Here is a 13,884-nt window from a genome sequence, read left to right as displayed (position 1 = left end):
TTGGGAAGAGGCCGGGCAGGGCTTTGAAGCAACTCAGTGTGCATTTTTTTCCATTAGAATCAAATCCCTGGTTAAGAGATTATATGATGTATTAAACAAAAGTGAGGATCGTAGCAGTGGGATCATCCAGCAGATTTTAATTGAGCACAATTTATATTCTGCCAGGACTCTCAGCTGTGATATCTGAGGCTAACTGGCCTAAAAATATTGTCATGAGATATTAAAAATTACCTTATGCAGCACACGGTCACTATTTCCACACAATATAATTACAGGTATTGTATAAAATGTAACATTTCCATTGAGTCGAGTAGAAGCTCATTGTATGAATCAGCTATAATATACTTATTATTATAATGTGTCTGATTCCTTTATTTCTAATTATTTTGTCTGTTTTACTTTACGTTTAAATTACATTTCATAACAGGGTTACTACCATTTCTGGGGGAAAGAAATATGCTTTCCTATTCACCATTAGATTAGAATGTCCAAGGCCCATCGGGGCTGCTATCTCAGTGGCCTTTACATTCCCTCAGGGGCCCCTGCAGATTTGTGAGCTCCTCCACAGGCCATATCTGACCTATACCCCCCACCCTAAGGGGCCCATTTACTTACTCACGAACCGGCCGAATGCGTCCGATTGCGTTTTTTTCGTAATGATCGGTATTTGGCGATTTTTTCGGAAAATTGTCGCGACTTTTTCGTTACCAATACGATTTGCGCGAAAAAAACGCGAGTTTTACGTAGCCGTTACGATGCACTCGTATTTTGTCGCGACTTTTTCGTAGCCTTCGTGCCGAGTACGAAAGATTCGGATTCATTCAAGCTTCAGTATAGTGACTTTACTTGGGCCAGGTTGGAGCTGCAGGGTGCCATTGAGTCCTATGGGAGGCTTCCAAAATCATGCTAAGTCTGAAAGTTTCGCCCGCCGCTTACGAGCGCTCAATACGAAAAAGTCGCGACAAGATACGAGCGCATCGTAATGGCTACGGAAAACTCGCGTTTTTTCGCGCAAATCGTATTGGTAACGAAAAAGTCGCGACCATTTCCGAAAAAGTCGTAAAGGCTCCGAAAAAATCGCAAAAAATACGAAAAAGTCGCAAAATGTTCGTTTTCCAATCGGATTTTTCCAATTCGGATTCGAATTCGTGTCTTAGTAAATGTGCCCCTAAGGGTACATTTTACTTCCTTCTTTTGCCCTGTGATAAGGAAGAGGTCAGGGGGAGTGCCTATTGTTTCCAGGGTGGCGGGTCTGGGTTGCTGTGGCCCTCCACTCTCTAAGTTACCTTTCCTCCCTATTAATTAATATGGAGAAAGGTAAAATAGAGAGGAATAGGGTCAGCATCAAGGATCAGTTTTATAGACTGGGCCAGTAAAATACCAGCAATCCTGGGTGAAAATTAATGCTGGTGCCAAGCTTTTCCACCTTATTAGCTGCTCCTGTTTAGCTCTACCAGTGTCTCCACCAGTTGCTTTTAATCACCACAAATAACTGGAAAAGCCTTAAAAACTTGCAAATGTGTTTACATCCCCTTTAATCATTATTCAGAAATCTGGCCATACATGGGCTGACAACTTCCTGCCAGCCTCACAGTTTGGGGACCACAGTAGTGGGATAAAAAAATTCTCTGATGAAGCATTCTATGTAAATAACTATTGGAGGGTTCACAGAGGCAAATGAGAAATGGGAATGTAGGGGAAATTAAGTAAACCCCCTATTTCCCAGCAATTTAAGAGCCAACACTCTGAGTATCCTGTAGCTGGATCCTAACTGGAGCATCAGAGTCAAAAACAGAGTGTTAGTCAAACATGAAATTAGTGAGATTAGTAAGTTCTACATGACGCTGGCTAGACAATGTTTATTGTTGTCTTCGGACAAAGCTGTCCTGCAGAGAACACCAAACTCTACTTCTAGGGGCTGATTTACTAACCCACGAATCCGACCCGAATTGGAAAAGTTCCGACTTGAAAACGAATATTTTGCGACTTTTTCGTATGTTTTGCGATTTTTTCGGATTCTGTACGAATTTTTCGGATCCAATACGATTTTTGCGTAAAAACGCGAGTTTTTCGTATCCATTACGAAAGTTGCATAAAAAGTTGCGCATTTTGCGTAGCGTTAAAACTTAACGCTACGAAAAATGCGCAACTTTTCGCGTAAGTTTTAGCGCTACGCAAAATGCGCAACTTTTTACGCAACTTTCGTAATGGATAGGAAAACTCGCGTTTTTACGCAAAAATCGTATTGGATCCGAAAAATTCGTAAAGAATCCGAAAAAATTGCAAAACATACGAAAAAAATCGCAAAGTACCGATCATTACGAAAAAAACGCAATCGGACTCCATTCGACCCGTTCGTGGGTAAGTAAATCAGCCCCCTAGTCTTCTAGTACCAGCTATTAAGCTTCTTGAATAACATACAGTACATCTTGGCTCATGACTAGACAAAAGAATTTCACATCATTCCCTCATTGATGTCACAAATTCTGTATAGTAATGTACCTATCCCATGACTAGAACTGTACACTAATAACATGGATTGCTATGTGATTCTTGACAGTATAGCTTATCATCCTTCATGTGATGTTCTGGCCTAACAGAAAATGGCTCCATTAGGTAGGCCACACCAAGTGCTATAGCAAAGAGGATATTTTGACTGCTGCAGCTGTAATCAGCTGTCAAAACTCCCCTACCTGCCTGCCACAGCCTCCCATTGTGCCTAAAGTGGTAGTAAAAGAAGGTCCTGTGTTTGTGAATGTGTATATTAAATGAATTTTGTTTTCTTTATGCTACATTATTTGTGAACCCTACATAGATGTGAGTATTTATGGTATAACAACACCTAGCACTATTTTATTAATTTATTAGCAGCCTTTAAATCAAGACAATGCTTATTAGTATCCAACAAGGCATGAAGAAATGGACCACTGTGGAATCTCTAAAATCTCACATTTTTATTTTAGCCATTAGGAGAAGCATCTCAAGTCCTTCTTATAGATTTTGAGATGTGTAAGAAGTGCGAGTCAGCTCAACATTAATACAGAAAAACCTTATAAAGGGTCAGTAACAGCAAGACATATATACCACTTATATGTATGCACACATGATGTATAGTTAATCAGCACATTGAAAGTTCTGCATTATATAAAATCATGTCATTTATGTAGCTCTTAGCAGATTACAGATCATTCACATTAGTTCCTGCCCCAGTGGAATTTACAATCCATGATCCTTATCATATTGACATACACTATGATCAGTTCAGTTACAAGCCATTCAACCTGCTTGTATGTTTTTGGAGTGTGGGAGGTAACAGGAGTACCCAGAGGAAACCTACACAGATATGGGGAGAATATACTTTTAAATAGCACCCAGCCCAGAATACTGTTACTCATGTTTTTACTCATGTTTTTAGGGCTTTCTACCAAAAGTCATTAATGTGCATTATTTAAGGCTAGGGCCACCCAGAAGACAAGGTTCCCATTATGTATGTGCTTCTAAACTAGAGGCTGGGGATGGGCAGAGAAGGCAAGCCCCCACAACGTCATTTCTGACATCACAGGAAAGCTCACGGTGGTTGGCTGCTCCATCAAGTATCGTAGTACAATCAAGGCTGTTTTTCTTCATGCTAACAGCAGCTACATAAACAAACTGTAATACACCAAGTTAAATTAAAAATTAAAACAAACTGACATGCACCCAAAAGAAATTAGGGTTAAGTTTAAATGAATCATTTTCACTTTGGTTACTTATTCCTTAATTCACGATGGCAAAACATGATTTTACTGCACTGCGTTCCTTTTTTTACTTTGCATACTCCAAGAAAGAGATACCTATCCAAGGATCTGGGTCTCAGCATTCACAAAGAAAGTTGTAGAACTTTTAAATGGCAAGTAGATGGCACCACTAAGAGTAAGAAGCTGCTGTTCTCTTACATATTTCCTAACATCTGGATGGTAGGGGGGTTAAGTGGAAATTAGGCAACCACTACAAAGCACAGTCAATGAATATTTGGTGGCGCGTAAGGGCTACATTTATTCCGGCTGTGGACACAGTAAGCACATGGGACTGATGCTTCATGGAGCGCAGCACAGAGATATCAAAGCACAAACTGCATCAGTGCAAATATACATTTAAGGTTAATTTCACAAATCTCAATGCAGGGGCAGTATATAGCCTATACACCAAGAGGTTAAACAAAAGGTGTTAAGTTCTTGCTAGGATAGGTGCCTCAATTCATTCAATTTTACATATGACAAACACAAATAAATTGCACAAATAATTTGATATGGCCTTTAAGTACAGGTTGTTTCCCAGGGATAGGCAATTGACAGTGTAAAAAGGGTTAATTCTGTGAATGTCACTGGCATTCAAGATTCTGTTTGTATTTTATAACAAAGAAAGACTTGACTTCTCTTTCTGGTCACCACAATGAGTCACAAGATTGAACCACTTTTTGACATGGAGAACTATAGAAACTACAAATTGTACTGAATCAGTAGTAATGAATATGACACCCCAAATGCACCGTAAAATGAAATTCAAGTTGCAGGTCTCCTTTAAATGTGAGCCTGGGCTTTCCATGCTGTAAGGGAAGCGCACCTTGGTTTGGTTATACCAAATGCCTGCAGGGCATCCAAACTCCACGTAGACTTAATAGGGCTAAATTACCTTTAAGTGAAATCACTCTGCAGTGTATGAATAGTCCCCCCCCCTTTTTTTTTCTTATTTCTAAGCAGACTGCATTGAAATGTAAAGTCTGGGCTGGATCTATCATTGAGTAAACACATCTGCAGCAAATTGGTGGTTTTAATCATGAACAAAGAAACTAAACTGATCCTTCCCTTGCCCAATAAATGACACCTTCCCTGCAGCACGCACATGTAAGGCTGGCTACATTATATATACATTATATATCTGTCTATATATAGAATGTAGCACTAGCATAACATTCAGCTTTATTACTATTAATAATAGTGCATGTATCAGGAGACAATAAAAGCCACAACGTTTACAACCAATAAGTAGGGATAATTTCTTTAAAGCAAACATCACGTTGCTATGGGTTACTAGACTCAGAGCAAACTTTGCATCTTTTATTAAATTACCTCATTAGAATGCACTTTCTATTCCATCTCCATTAAATTGATTGGCAACTGATGAACATATGGAATATTTTTGCACACTGTCTCACAAATGTAACCCCCCCAAGCATCTATTTGCAGGAGAAGAATCAGTGGCTTTACCTGCACTTACTCCGGACTCCAAGGTTCCACGTTGCACAATTCCTCTCTCAGGACAGAAAGCTGAAAATAAATGTCTCCTTAGTCTGTCCTTAGTGCTGCTCCCTTTCACTTTTTTTTCCCTTCAGAAAGAGCCTTCTCTTAGAGCCTTCTCTTATTTAGCAACTCGTCTTCTAATTTCAACTTGTCAAAGTTTCACAGCAAGAGAGATCCATAAAGAAACCCCGGCAGGACTGCCCAGCATCGGCAGCTAAATCAGCTACAAGAATGGGTACCAAGCGGAAGCAGTCCTGCCAACGTGTAATCAGGGCAGTGTAGTGCCACTTTGCTTGTTCTTTCCCTTGTTCTGCGCCACTTTGTATCCCTGGTAGTCCCAGCTCCACCAGTGCCGTGAATAGATTGTAACACACAAGCAGCCTGTGCTGGAAAGCCTATAGGGTGTGCAGAGGCAGACTCCTGAATACTTTTCACTCTGGGATCTGCCACCTCCCACTGCTAGTTTCACTATGTGTAGCTGCAGGCACAGCCTTAAGCTGTTATGAATGAACAGCCTCTCAGCCTGTGGAACCGCTGCTCGGAGTGCAGTATAAATAGAGGTGGCACGGAGCCTGATGTAGGGAGAGATTACAGCACAGCCCTGCTTTCTGCCTGCCCAAAGTGTTTATACTACTGCAAGGCTAGGCTACAGAAGGGGACCTTGTATTTGTTTAACCTGTTTCAAACCCCAGCCTTATTTTATGCTGAGTTTAAGCAATCCATAGCTGGGTAGTCTATATATTGCTAACATACAGCATGAAATTACATCAATATACCAGCAAGTGTGATTTATATCAGTTTTGTGCAGCAAGTACTTATCTATCTACATCTATCTTTATCATCTATCTATCTGTCTGTCCATGGAGTTTAGTATTTTGTTTTCCTTTGTTTTTCCTGGTCCGCTAACGGACGGCAACTGACACCTTATAAGGTGGCCATACGATTTGCTCGTTTGACAAGGTTGCCAAACAAGCAAATCTTTCCCCCAATATGCTCACCTTGAGTAGGCGATAGCCAATGCCATCCTCGATCCAATAGGAAAATCAAGACTGTCCAATTGACATCTGGATGATTTTGGCCATATATTGGTTGAGGAGACCTGTTGATGGGCCCCATACATAGGCAGATAAACTACTGAATTGGTCTTAAGGCCCCGAATCAGCAGCTTAAATGTGTCCGTGTATGGCAACCTTTATTTTCTGTTGTTTTGCTATAATTGGTTGCTATGGGTTACTAGACCTGGTCAGATATTGCTTATGTTCCATCTTTAGATTTTAAAATCTTCAGAGGCAGGGGCAATCAGTGTGAGTAATTATGTGTACAATAATATGTATTTCTTCTTTATTACCAGTATAAAGCTTATACAAATATAAAAAATCTATAAAACATTAATCAAACCCAATAGGATTGTTTTGCATCCAAAAAGGATTTTTTATATCTTAGTTGGGATCAACAACAAGGAACTGTTTTATTACTACAGAGAAAAAGGAAATCAGTTTTAAAATTCTGAATTATTTGATTAAAATAGAGTCTATGGGAGACAGGCTTTCTGTAATTCGGAGCTTTCTGGATAATGGGTTTCTGGATAAGGGATCCCATACCTGTCCCATTATACCTCAGCCTTATAGTGCCATACAATTATCCTTCCAGCATGCATAACAGTTAGATTGGAAATGTAGAGTGAATATTAATAATTATATTATTATTTTGAAAACACCATGGGATCCACGGTCAATAAAAATATGTTTCATGCAGTTTTGTTTTTGTCTATATTTCTGGTTAAACGTATAAAAACACTGCTGCACATTTATAAAATAAAGTCCAACTTATTTTGGGTATGCTTTCCCTTTAACAAGCTTATTGGTTATCAGATGTATGCATGCATGTTATGTAGAGCAAGAACCAAGGCAATGAGAACATTCACAAACCACAAACATGAGTCTAGGCAGTTATCTCAAAAATCCTCTGCCTAAGCAATGCTGCAGGACTGCTAATATTCACATGATCACTAGATGTAAGAGGAATTAGTAATCACAAGTATCTTCAGCAAGTGATGCCAACATAAGCACTCTTCAATATACAGATTCAGCATCCTTAAAATACATATGGCAAATATGTTGGCAGCATAACTTGATGTATTTAACAGCACAAAAACATATTAAAAAGAAAGTTGCTCTTTTTCAAATAATGTGCTGTAAAAGGCATGGGATATTTTGACAAGAAGTAATTTCCTTGTACACTATAAGGGAACTGGCACTGCTACTGGATGATTCACTGCAGATTTAGCGTTGTTGAAAAAGGGGATTATCTGAATGCTGGTAAGGTAGAATGTACATTTCTGCATTCTATTTAAAACAACTGGAAAACTTAATTGCTTAGCAAGCTATTATTCCCAGTGCTTTCAGAGAATGCAAAGTCTCACGTTTTTATGCGGGTTTCAGCGACATGTGCCTGCACCAGAGCGTATTCCATTTATTTAGTTGCAGGCACAGGTAGGAGCGTATGGCGTGTATTTTTGGCAAGCGTTTTGGCTTGACGAAAATATATGCCATACACATGGGGGCTGATTTACTAAGACACGAATTCCGACCGAATTGGAAAAATTCCGATTGGAAAACGAACATTTTGCGACTTTTTCGTATTTTTTGCGATTTTTTCGGCGCCTTTACGACTTTTCGGAAATTATCGCGACTTTTTCGTTACCAATACGATTTGCGCGAAAAAACGCGAGTTTTTCGTAGCCATTCCGAAAGTTGCGATTTTTTCATAGCGTTAAAACTTGCGCGAAAAGTTGCGCTTTTTTCGTAGCGTTAAAACTTAAAAGGCGCGACGTTTTGCGCAAGTTTTAACACTACGAAAAAATCGCAACTTTTTGCGCAAGTTTTAACGTTACGAAAAAATCGCAACTTTCGGAATGGCTACGAAAAACTTGCGTTTTTCTGCAAAAATCGTATTGGTAACGAAAAAGTCGCGATAATTTTCCGAAAAAATCGCAAAATACTGATCATTACGAAAAAAACGCAATCGGACGCATTCGGACCGTTCGTGAGTAAGTAAATGGGCCCCATGGTGTGGCATTAGCCTTAAGCAGTAAACGCCACCTTCTAATTGGTTGCTATGGGCTACTGCACCTGGGCAGAAATATATTTTATAATGGCTTTTATTAGTGTGGTGGTGGTAATGGAGACCTGACAATAAAGCCTCAATTTCTTTTTTTTTTTTTCAAATTTCCTCTTTAAAGACTTCTGACCCTTCTCTGCATGTAAGCTGCTTCCAGTATGTTCTTGATCAGCTTGTTTAAATATCACACTTCTTGAAATTGTACCCACAATACAGACATGAGATCATTTCCTGAGCCATGGCTATATGAATCAACATTTCTAAATAGTAAAATTAATATATCCCTTCATCCTCTTCTGTTATGTATCCAATCTAAACTAATTGCTAAGAGGGAATTATGGGACACTAGAGTCATTAGAGTTTGATACCTTTTGCTTATGAAATTCTATACAATGTTTACAAAGGTTTTTAAAACAAAGCCCGCAACCCACATTATTTTTGCATAATGAAGTTATATTTGAAGTATATTTCCAATCTAAATAAATATGGTTTTAGAGTTATTTGTAAATGTAATTGCTAATGAAAGCATTTTTTCCAATGTAGTAGAAGCCGCACAATTAACAGATCTGTAAAAAAGAAATAATGGGGTAATGGGAAAACTTGGCAGTATTAAGGTGTGCAACAGAAAGCCCCTTAGTGCTCATGCAGAGAACCCTTCTGTTAGGCAATTGTCTGTGTTTCGTACCTAATTCTAATCCTAATTCTAATCCTAATTCTGGATACAATTCCTGTGTGAGGTTTAAGGCCCAGTGTCAATGGGCAGTAAGTACAGGCAGGGCTGCCATCAGGGGGCAGAGGGGGTACAACTGTACCGGGCCCCGTGAAATCTTTATTCTTAGAGGGGCCCTGGCGCATCGGGAGAGTCATAGGCTGCCCAGAAAAAAACAGCTTTGGGTGTCAACTTTATCTGCATTAATTTTACGCCTTTGAATTCTTTTGAGTGGTTTAAGGTAGGGTCTAAGCTCAAAACAAGACAAAAAGTAAGAATGAAATAGTAGTCCTTAAAGTATTAAAGTTAGAAAAGGGGGTGGCTTCAAAGTGCCATAGCAATTTTTGTTGGCTGGTCATCCAACACTAAGGGGGCAGATTTACTAATCCAAGAACACTCCGAGTATATTTTCGTCGCTTGCTCGACTTTTTTGACGCTTGCGCGACTTTTCGTACTCTTGCACGAAAAAAATCGGAAAGCTTTTCCCGCTGTTTACAATCGTTCGGTACGAATATTTCAGAACTTTCGGATTTCTAATATGATATTATCGTGACTGATACGATTTTTTCGTAAGCATTTCCGTGATATTTGCGATCTTCAGAAATTATCGTATCCAATCCGAATTTGTCCCATTCGGGATTCGAACTCGTGTTTTCATGAATGTGCCCCTAAGTATGGCAATAAAAGACTCTCTATTTCTAAGATATAGGACAGCACTAAAATAGATAAAGTGATGTATAGCTGCCAAGCAAAGATGTCCACAGTTGTTTCGCAAATCTACAGCTTTCATTAAATGTATTTGCATCCAAAGCTGTTCCTATGACTTGCATGCATTGGCACCAAGCATCAATGCACCCCAACAGTGAATGAATCTGACATACAGGTACAGCTAAATACTTTAACAATGTTCAACATTAGTAAAATGAATACCACTTGCATCCAGTAACTTTCATTTACCTAGCAGAAAATGTCTGGAACATTTGAAAGAATCTAGCTGTTTCTGTTGCATAGAAGAAAAGGTTAAATTTAGTGTAATTAAACTGCTGATATAAATGTATATGTTCACAATGAGAAACTAATTGGTCTGCATGGCCTCCTGTGGCCAAATAACCAATAACCAAATCAATAACCAAATCAGGAATGTATCTTTCTAACTGGCTTTTCTGTGTATGGCCAGCCATAGGTATACCATTGTAAACTAGGAGAAACTTGGCTCCAACAAGACCCTAACTTCATCAGACTTTTTCCTTAAGGGCTCTGGTACACGGGGAGATTAGTCGCCCTCAAGAAATTTCCCTTGTCGCAGGCGACTAATCTCCCTCGTGTGCCAGAGCCCTAAAGTCAGCACCAGGAGTATATAAAACCAAACTTTATAAGACATAAGAATACCATGAATGAACCACAAAGGTTGTTTTTTCATTATGCAGTAGACTATTAATCATTTTAATCAACTCCCCAAACATGATCTGAATATTTAGGTGACCAGAAAAAAAAATTCCAAAGATGCATCACAGGTTGTGCATTGCCTATGAGAAGGTTAGGGCATAAAATTAAAATACAGCTCAGTCAAGGCCTCTACAAGAAACTTGGAGGGGACAAATTTCTTGTACAGAAAATGTCACATTTACAGATGAAAGTAATGTTCAACGTGTCTGCAATTTCCTCTGTTCTTTGTCACTTCCTTTCAAGCAACCCCAACTGGCTGATAATGAATTTTATCATGAATGTGGTTTTTCTTCTTAATGTTCAAATGAAATAACTCATTTAAGGAGCCACTGGTGTGAAAGTTTTGTTTGAGAGTAGACACCTGGGACCCCTCCATGATGCACTCACCCTTTTTAAGCCTCAAATTAGACCACAAAGTTCTCACCTGAGATGGATAAAGCTGTGCAAATCAACCAGACGAATACAAAACCCTACTAAAATATAATGTCGCGCTGCTTTGCATGCATGTAATTTTACTGTAGTTCAGCATGTCAAATCATGTCCACGGTGATTCAGCAAATATTTCATTCAGTTTTATGTATAATTCAGAATATTTGGATTGTTTGGAAGTGTCTGTCAATCAACATTCGTGCATAGTCATTTCTGCTTATTTAAAAGGTTGTTTTTAAAATGAACTTAGTCTGTTTTAAACATAAGGCCATTTGCAGATGGTATCATGTATTTTGTGGCACTTTGCAGTTAGTAGCTCTTAGACTTGCAATATAAACTTCATCTAGTTGCTAGTGGTTATTTACCCTATTAACAAAGGGAGCAGTTTTAAATGATACTGTAGAGTTTACCAACTGTTACAAACAATGTTTCTAGGTAGTGTCTACTAGAGATGTTCATGTAAGTCACAGCACTGCCTGTTATTATTGTAATTACTGATAGTAATCAAATCATGGGTCCCCATACACCCAGCCTTGCCCTGTTATGCTCAAACATGCTTTCAGCAAGTCTGCCCTTCTCACAACATGGGTACTGTGCTCCCGGCATGAATTTTGTCTATCCCATCCCAATAGGTACAAAACACATATTAGAGATGGAGTACCCTACTTAAACAAATGGGGTGGGGGGGTCATCCATCCAAGGCTATACAACTTTATATCTAGGTAAGATAAGGGACATCTCCAGTACAAATAACAAAACTTAATTCTTTTGCAGGTAGTGCAGTCAGCCTAACCTATCAGGGCACATATTGAAAAATTTGCAAAATAATAGTTGACAGAAGTGCTTCCCCTGTCTAAACTGACCCCACTCCAATCCATCATGAACAGTGCTGCCAGACTCATACACCTCTCCTTCCAATCCACAAATACCTCCCCTCTTATCCAGTCCCTGCACTGGCTACCTGTCATGTACAGGATTCAGTTTAAGATTCTTATACTCACCCACAAAGCACTCACTGGTGCCGCACCACTCTATATAACCACCCTAATTTCCAATTACACCCCCAGACGTAACCTTCACCTTGCACACAACCTGCTTCTCTCCTCCTCACTCATCACCTCCTCTCACTCTCGCCACCAGGACTCATGCGCTGCACCCACTCTCTGGAACGCTCTTCCCCATCCCATTAGACACTGCCAGAGTCTCCAGGCTTTTAAATGGTCTCTTAAAACTCAACTTTTCATTTTAGCCTAAACCCTCAGAAGTGTGATTACCCACTGAACACCCCTAATCTTCTCTTATACACTCACTAACCACTAGTTTTCACTTCTTAAGGTCCCCATAAATGGTCAGATCCGCTCGCTTGGCGATGTCGCCAAACGAGCGGATCTTCTCCCGATATCTCCCACGTACGGGTGGCGATGGGCCAAACAATCAAATTATAATGTCGGGCATAGGCAAAGTGGGTCCAGGGACCGCATCAACGAGCCGATGCGTTCCCTGATCCGACTAGATTTTATAACCTGCCCAAACGACATCTGGCCGATTTCAGGCCGGATATCGGTCAGGCAGGCCCGTTGGGAGTGCCCATACATGGGCCGATTAGCTGCCAAATCGGTCTAAGGGACCGATATCGGTAGCTAGATTCGGCCCGTGTATGGGGACCTTTACTCTGCACTTACTGTCACTTCACACACCAACATGAACTCTACCGCCATGCTAGTTACCCTGCAAGAGAGCAAGAAAAACATCAGCAATGTGCTCTTTAATGTTATTTATCTTGAGAGCTGATTATTTTAGAAAATGAAAACTAGTTAAAAAAATATTTCTTAAAAAAGGAGCTGTACATATTCAGACCTTATCTGAACATCATAAATGTGTTGCTAAATTTATCTTGCATGGATAAGGTACCCAGCGACCCATTACAAAAGTGCTTTCGAATAAATAACATTTTTGCATTTATGCTATGTGTCTATGTATATATATATATATATATATATACAGCAAGTGAAAATGTCCCACACTCACAGGTCTTAGGTGAAACTAAAGATGTTTATTCATTTATTTATATATATATATATATATATATATATATATATATATATATATAGTGAATAAAGTACCCCCTATTGTAAAATATAGAGATATTATAAATAACCGAGGTGTTCCATGGCCAACCATACAGGTTCATAGAGGTTAGTTAGGATCCAGAGCTTAGTTAGGATCAAGGTCTAAAGGATATGCCCTTCCTGTAATTCAAAGCTTTTTAAATAATGAGTTTTTGGATAAGGGATCCCACTATATATATATATATGTTATATATATTAATGCTAGGTAAATGAGGTGGTTTTTTTAAACTTAATTATCTTTATACTGATTAATAATTTCACAGTTTGATTTGCTTACCCAACTACAAGAACAGGAAGAAGAAAACTAAACTATTATTCAAAAAAATATAATTACATAATAATTGCTAATGTTTTTTGTTATTTTTTTACAGGATAAAGCTACCCAGTTTAGCAATAAGGACACACATAAGGGTAGATCAATCAATGCCTATTGTCAAAGCTATATTGTTAATCTAAATTCAGGTGCTCAGACCTGCTGGGATGCATTGAAATGAATGGGCACATCTTTGTTTCTTTAAATGAAAACCTTTCTGTCAACCTACTCAATAACCAAATGACCAAAAATGTGTGTGCAGCTTGACAAACATAAAGGTCATATGTGCAGAAAATGAAGATGACTAACTAACAAGGGCACATACTTTACAAGTTAATCGTTTGCAGTACTGTTATTTTTGAATAAGTAATGACACCATTTTTCTCAATTGGTAGCTGACAGCTCTCTCACATAAAAAGATAAACTGCTCGCAGCATGGGCCATGCAGCCGACATTGGT

At 39.0% G+C, this 13,884-nt stretch overlaps 1 protein-coding gene across 2 annotated transcripts in view; it reads right to left on the bottom strand.

The window, feature by feature from the left end:
* Positions 1-5,791, bottom strand: part of lpar1 (lysophosphatidic acid receptor 1) — an 82,866-nt gene extending 77,075 nt beyond the window's left edge. The window contains exon 1 of one of the 2 annotated variants that reach the window (XM_012963778.3): positions 5,247-5,791. The gene's annotated coding sequence lies outside the window, so the exon portion shown is untranslated. 2 annotated transcript variants of the gene reach the window in all.
* Positions 5,792-13,884: the final 8,093 nt, after the last annotated feature.

This window comes from Xenopus tropicalis, chromosome 1 (assembly GCF_000004195.4).
Source record: "Xenopus tropicalis strain Nigerian chromosome 1, UCB_Xtro_10.0, whole genome shotgun sequence".
NCBI lineage: Eukaryota > Metazoa > Chordata > Amphibia > Anura > Pipidae > Xenopus > Xenopus tropicalis.
Note: the sequence above shows the minus strand (reverse complement) of the source record. Positions and strands in the feature narration are given on the sequence as shown.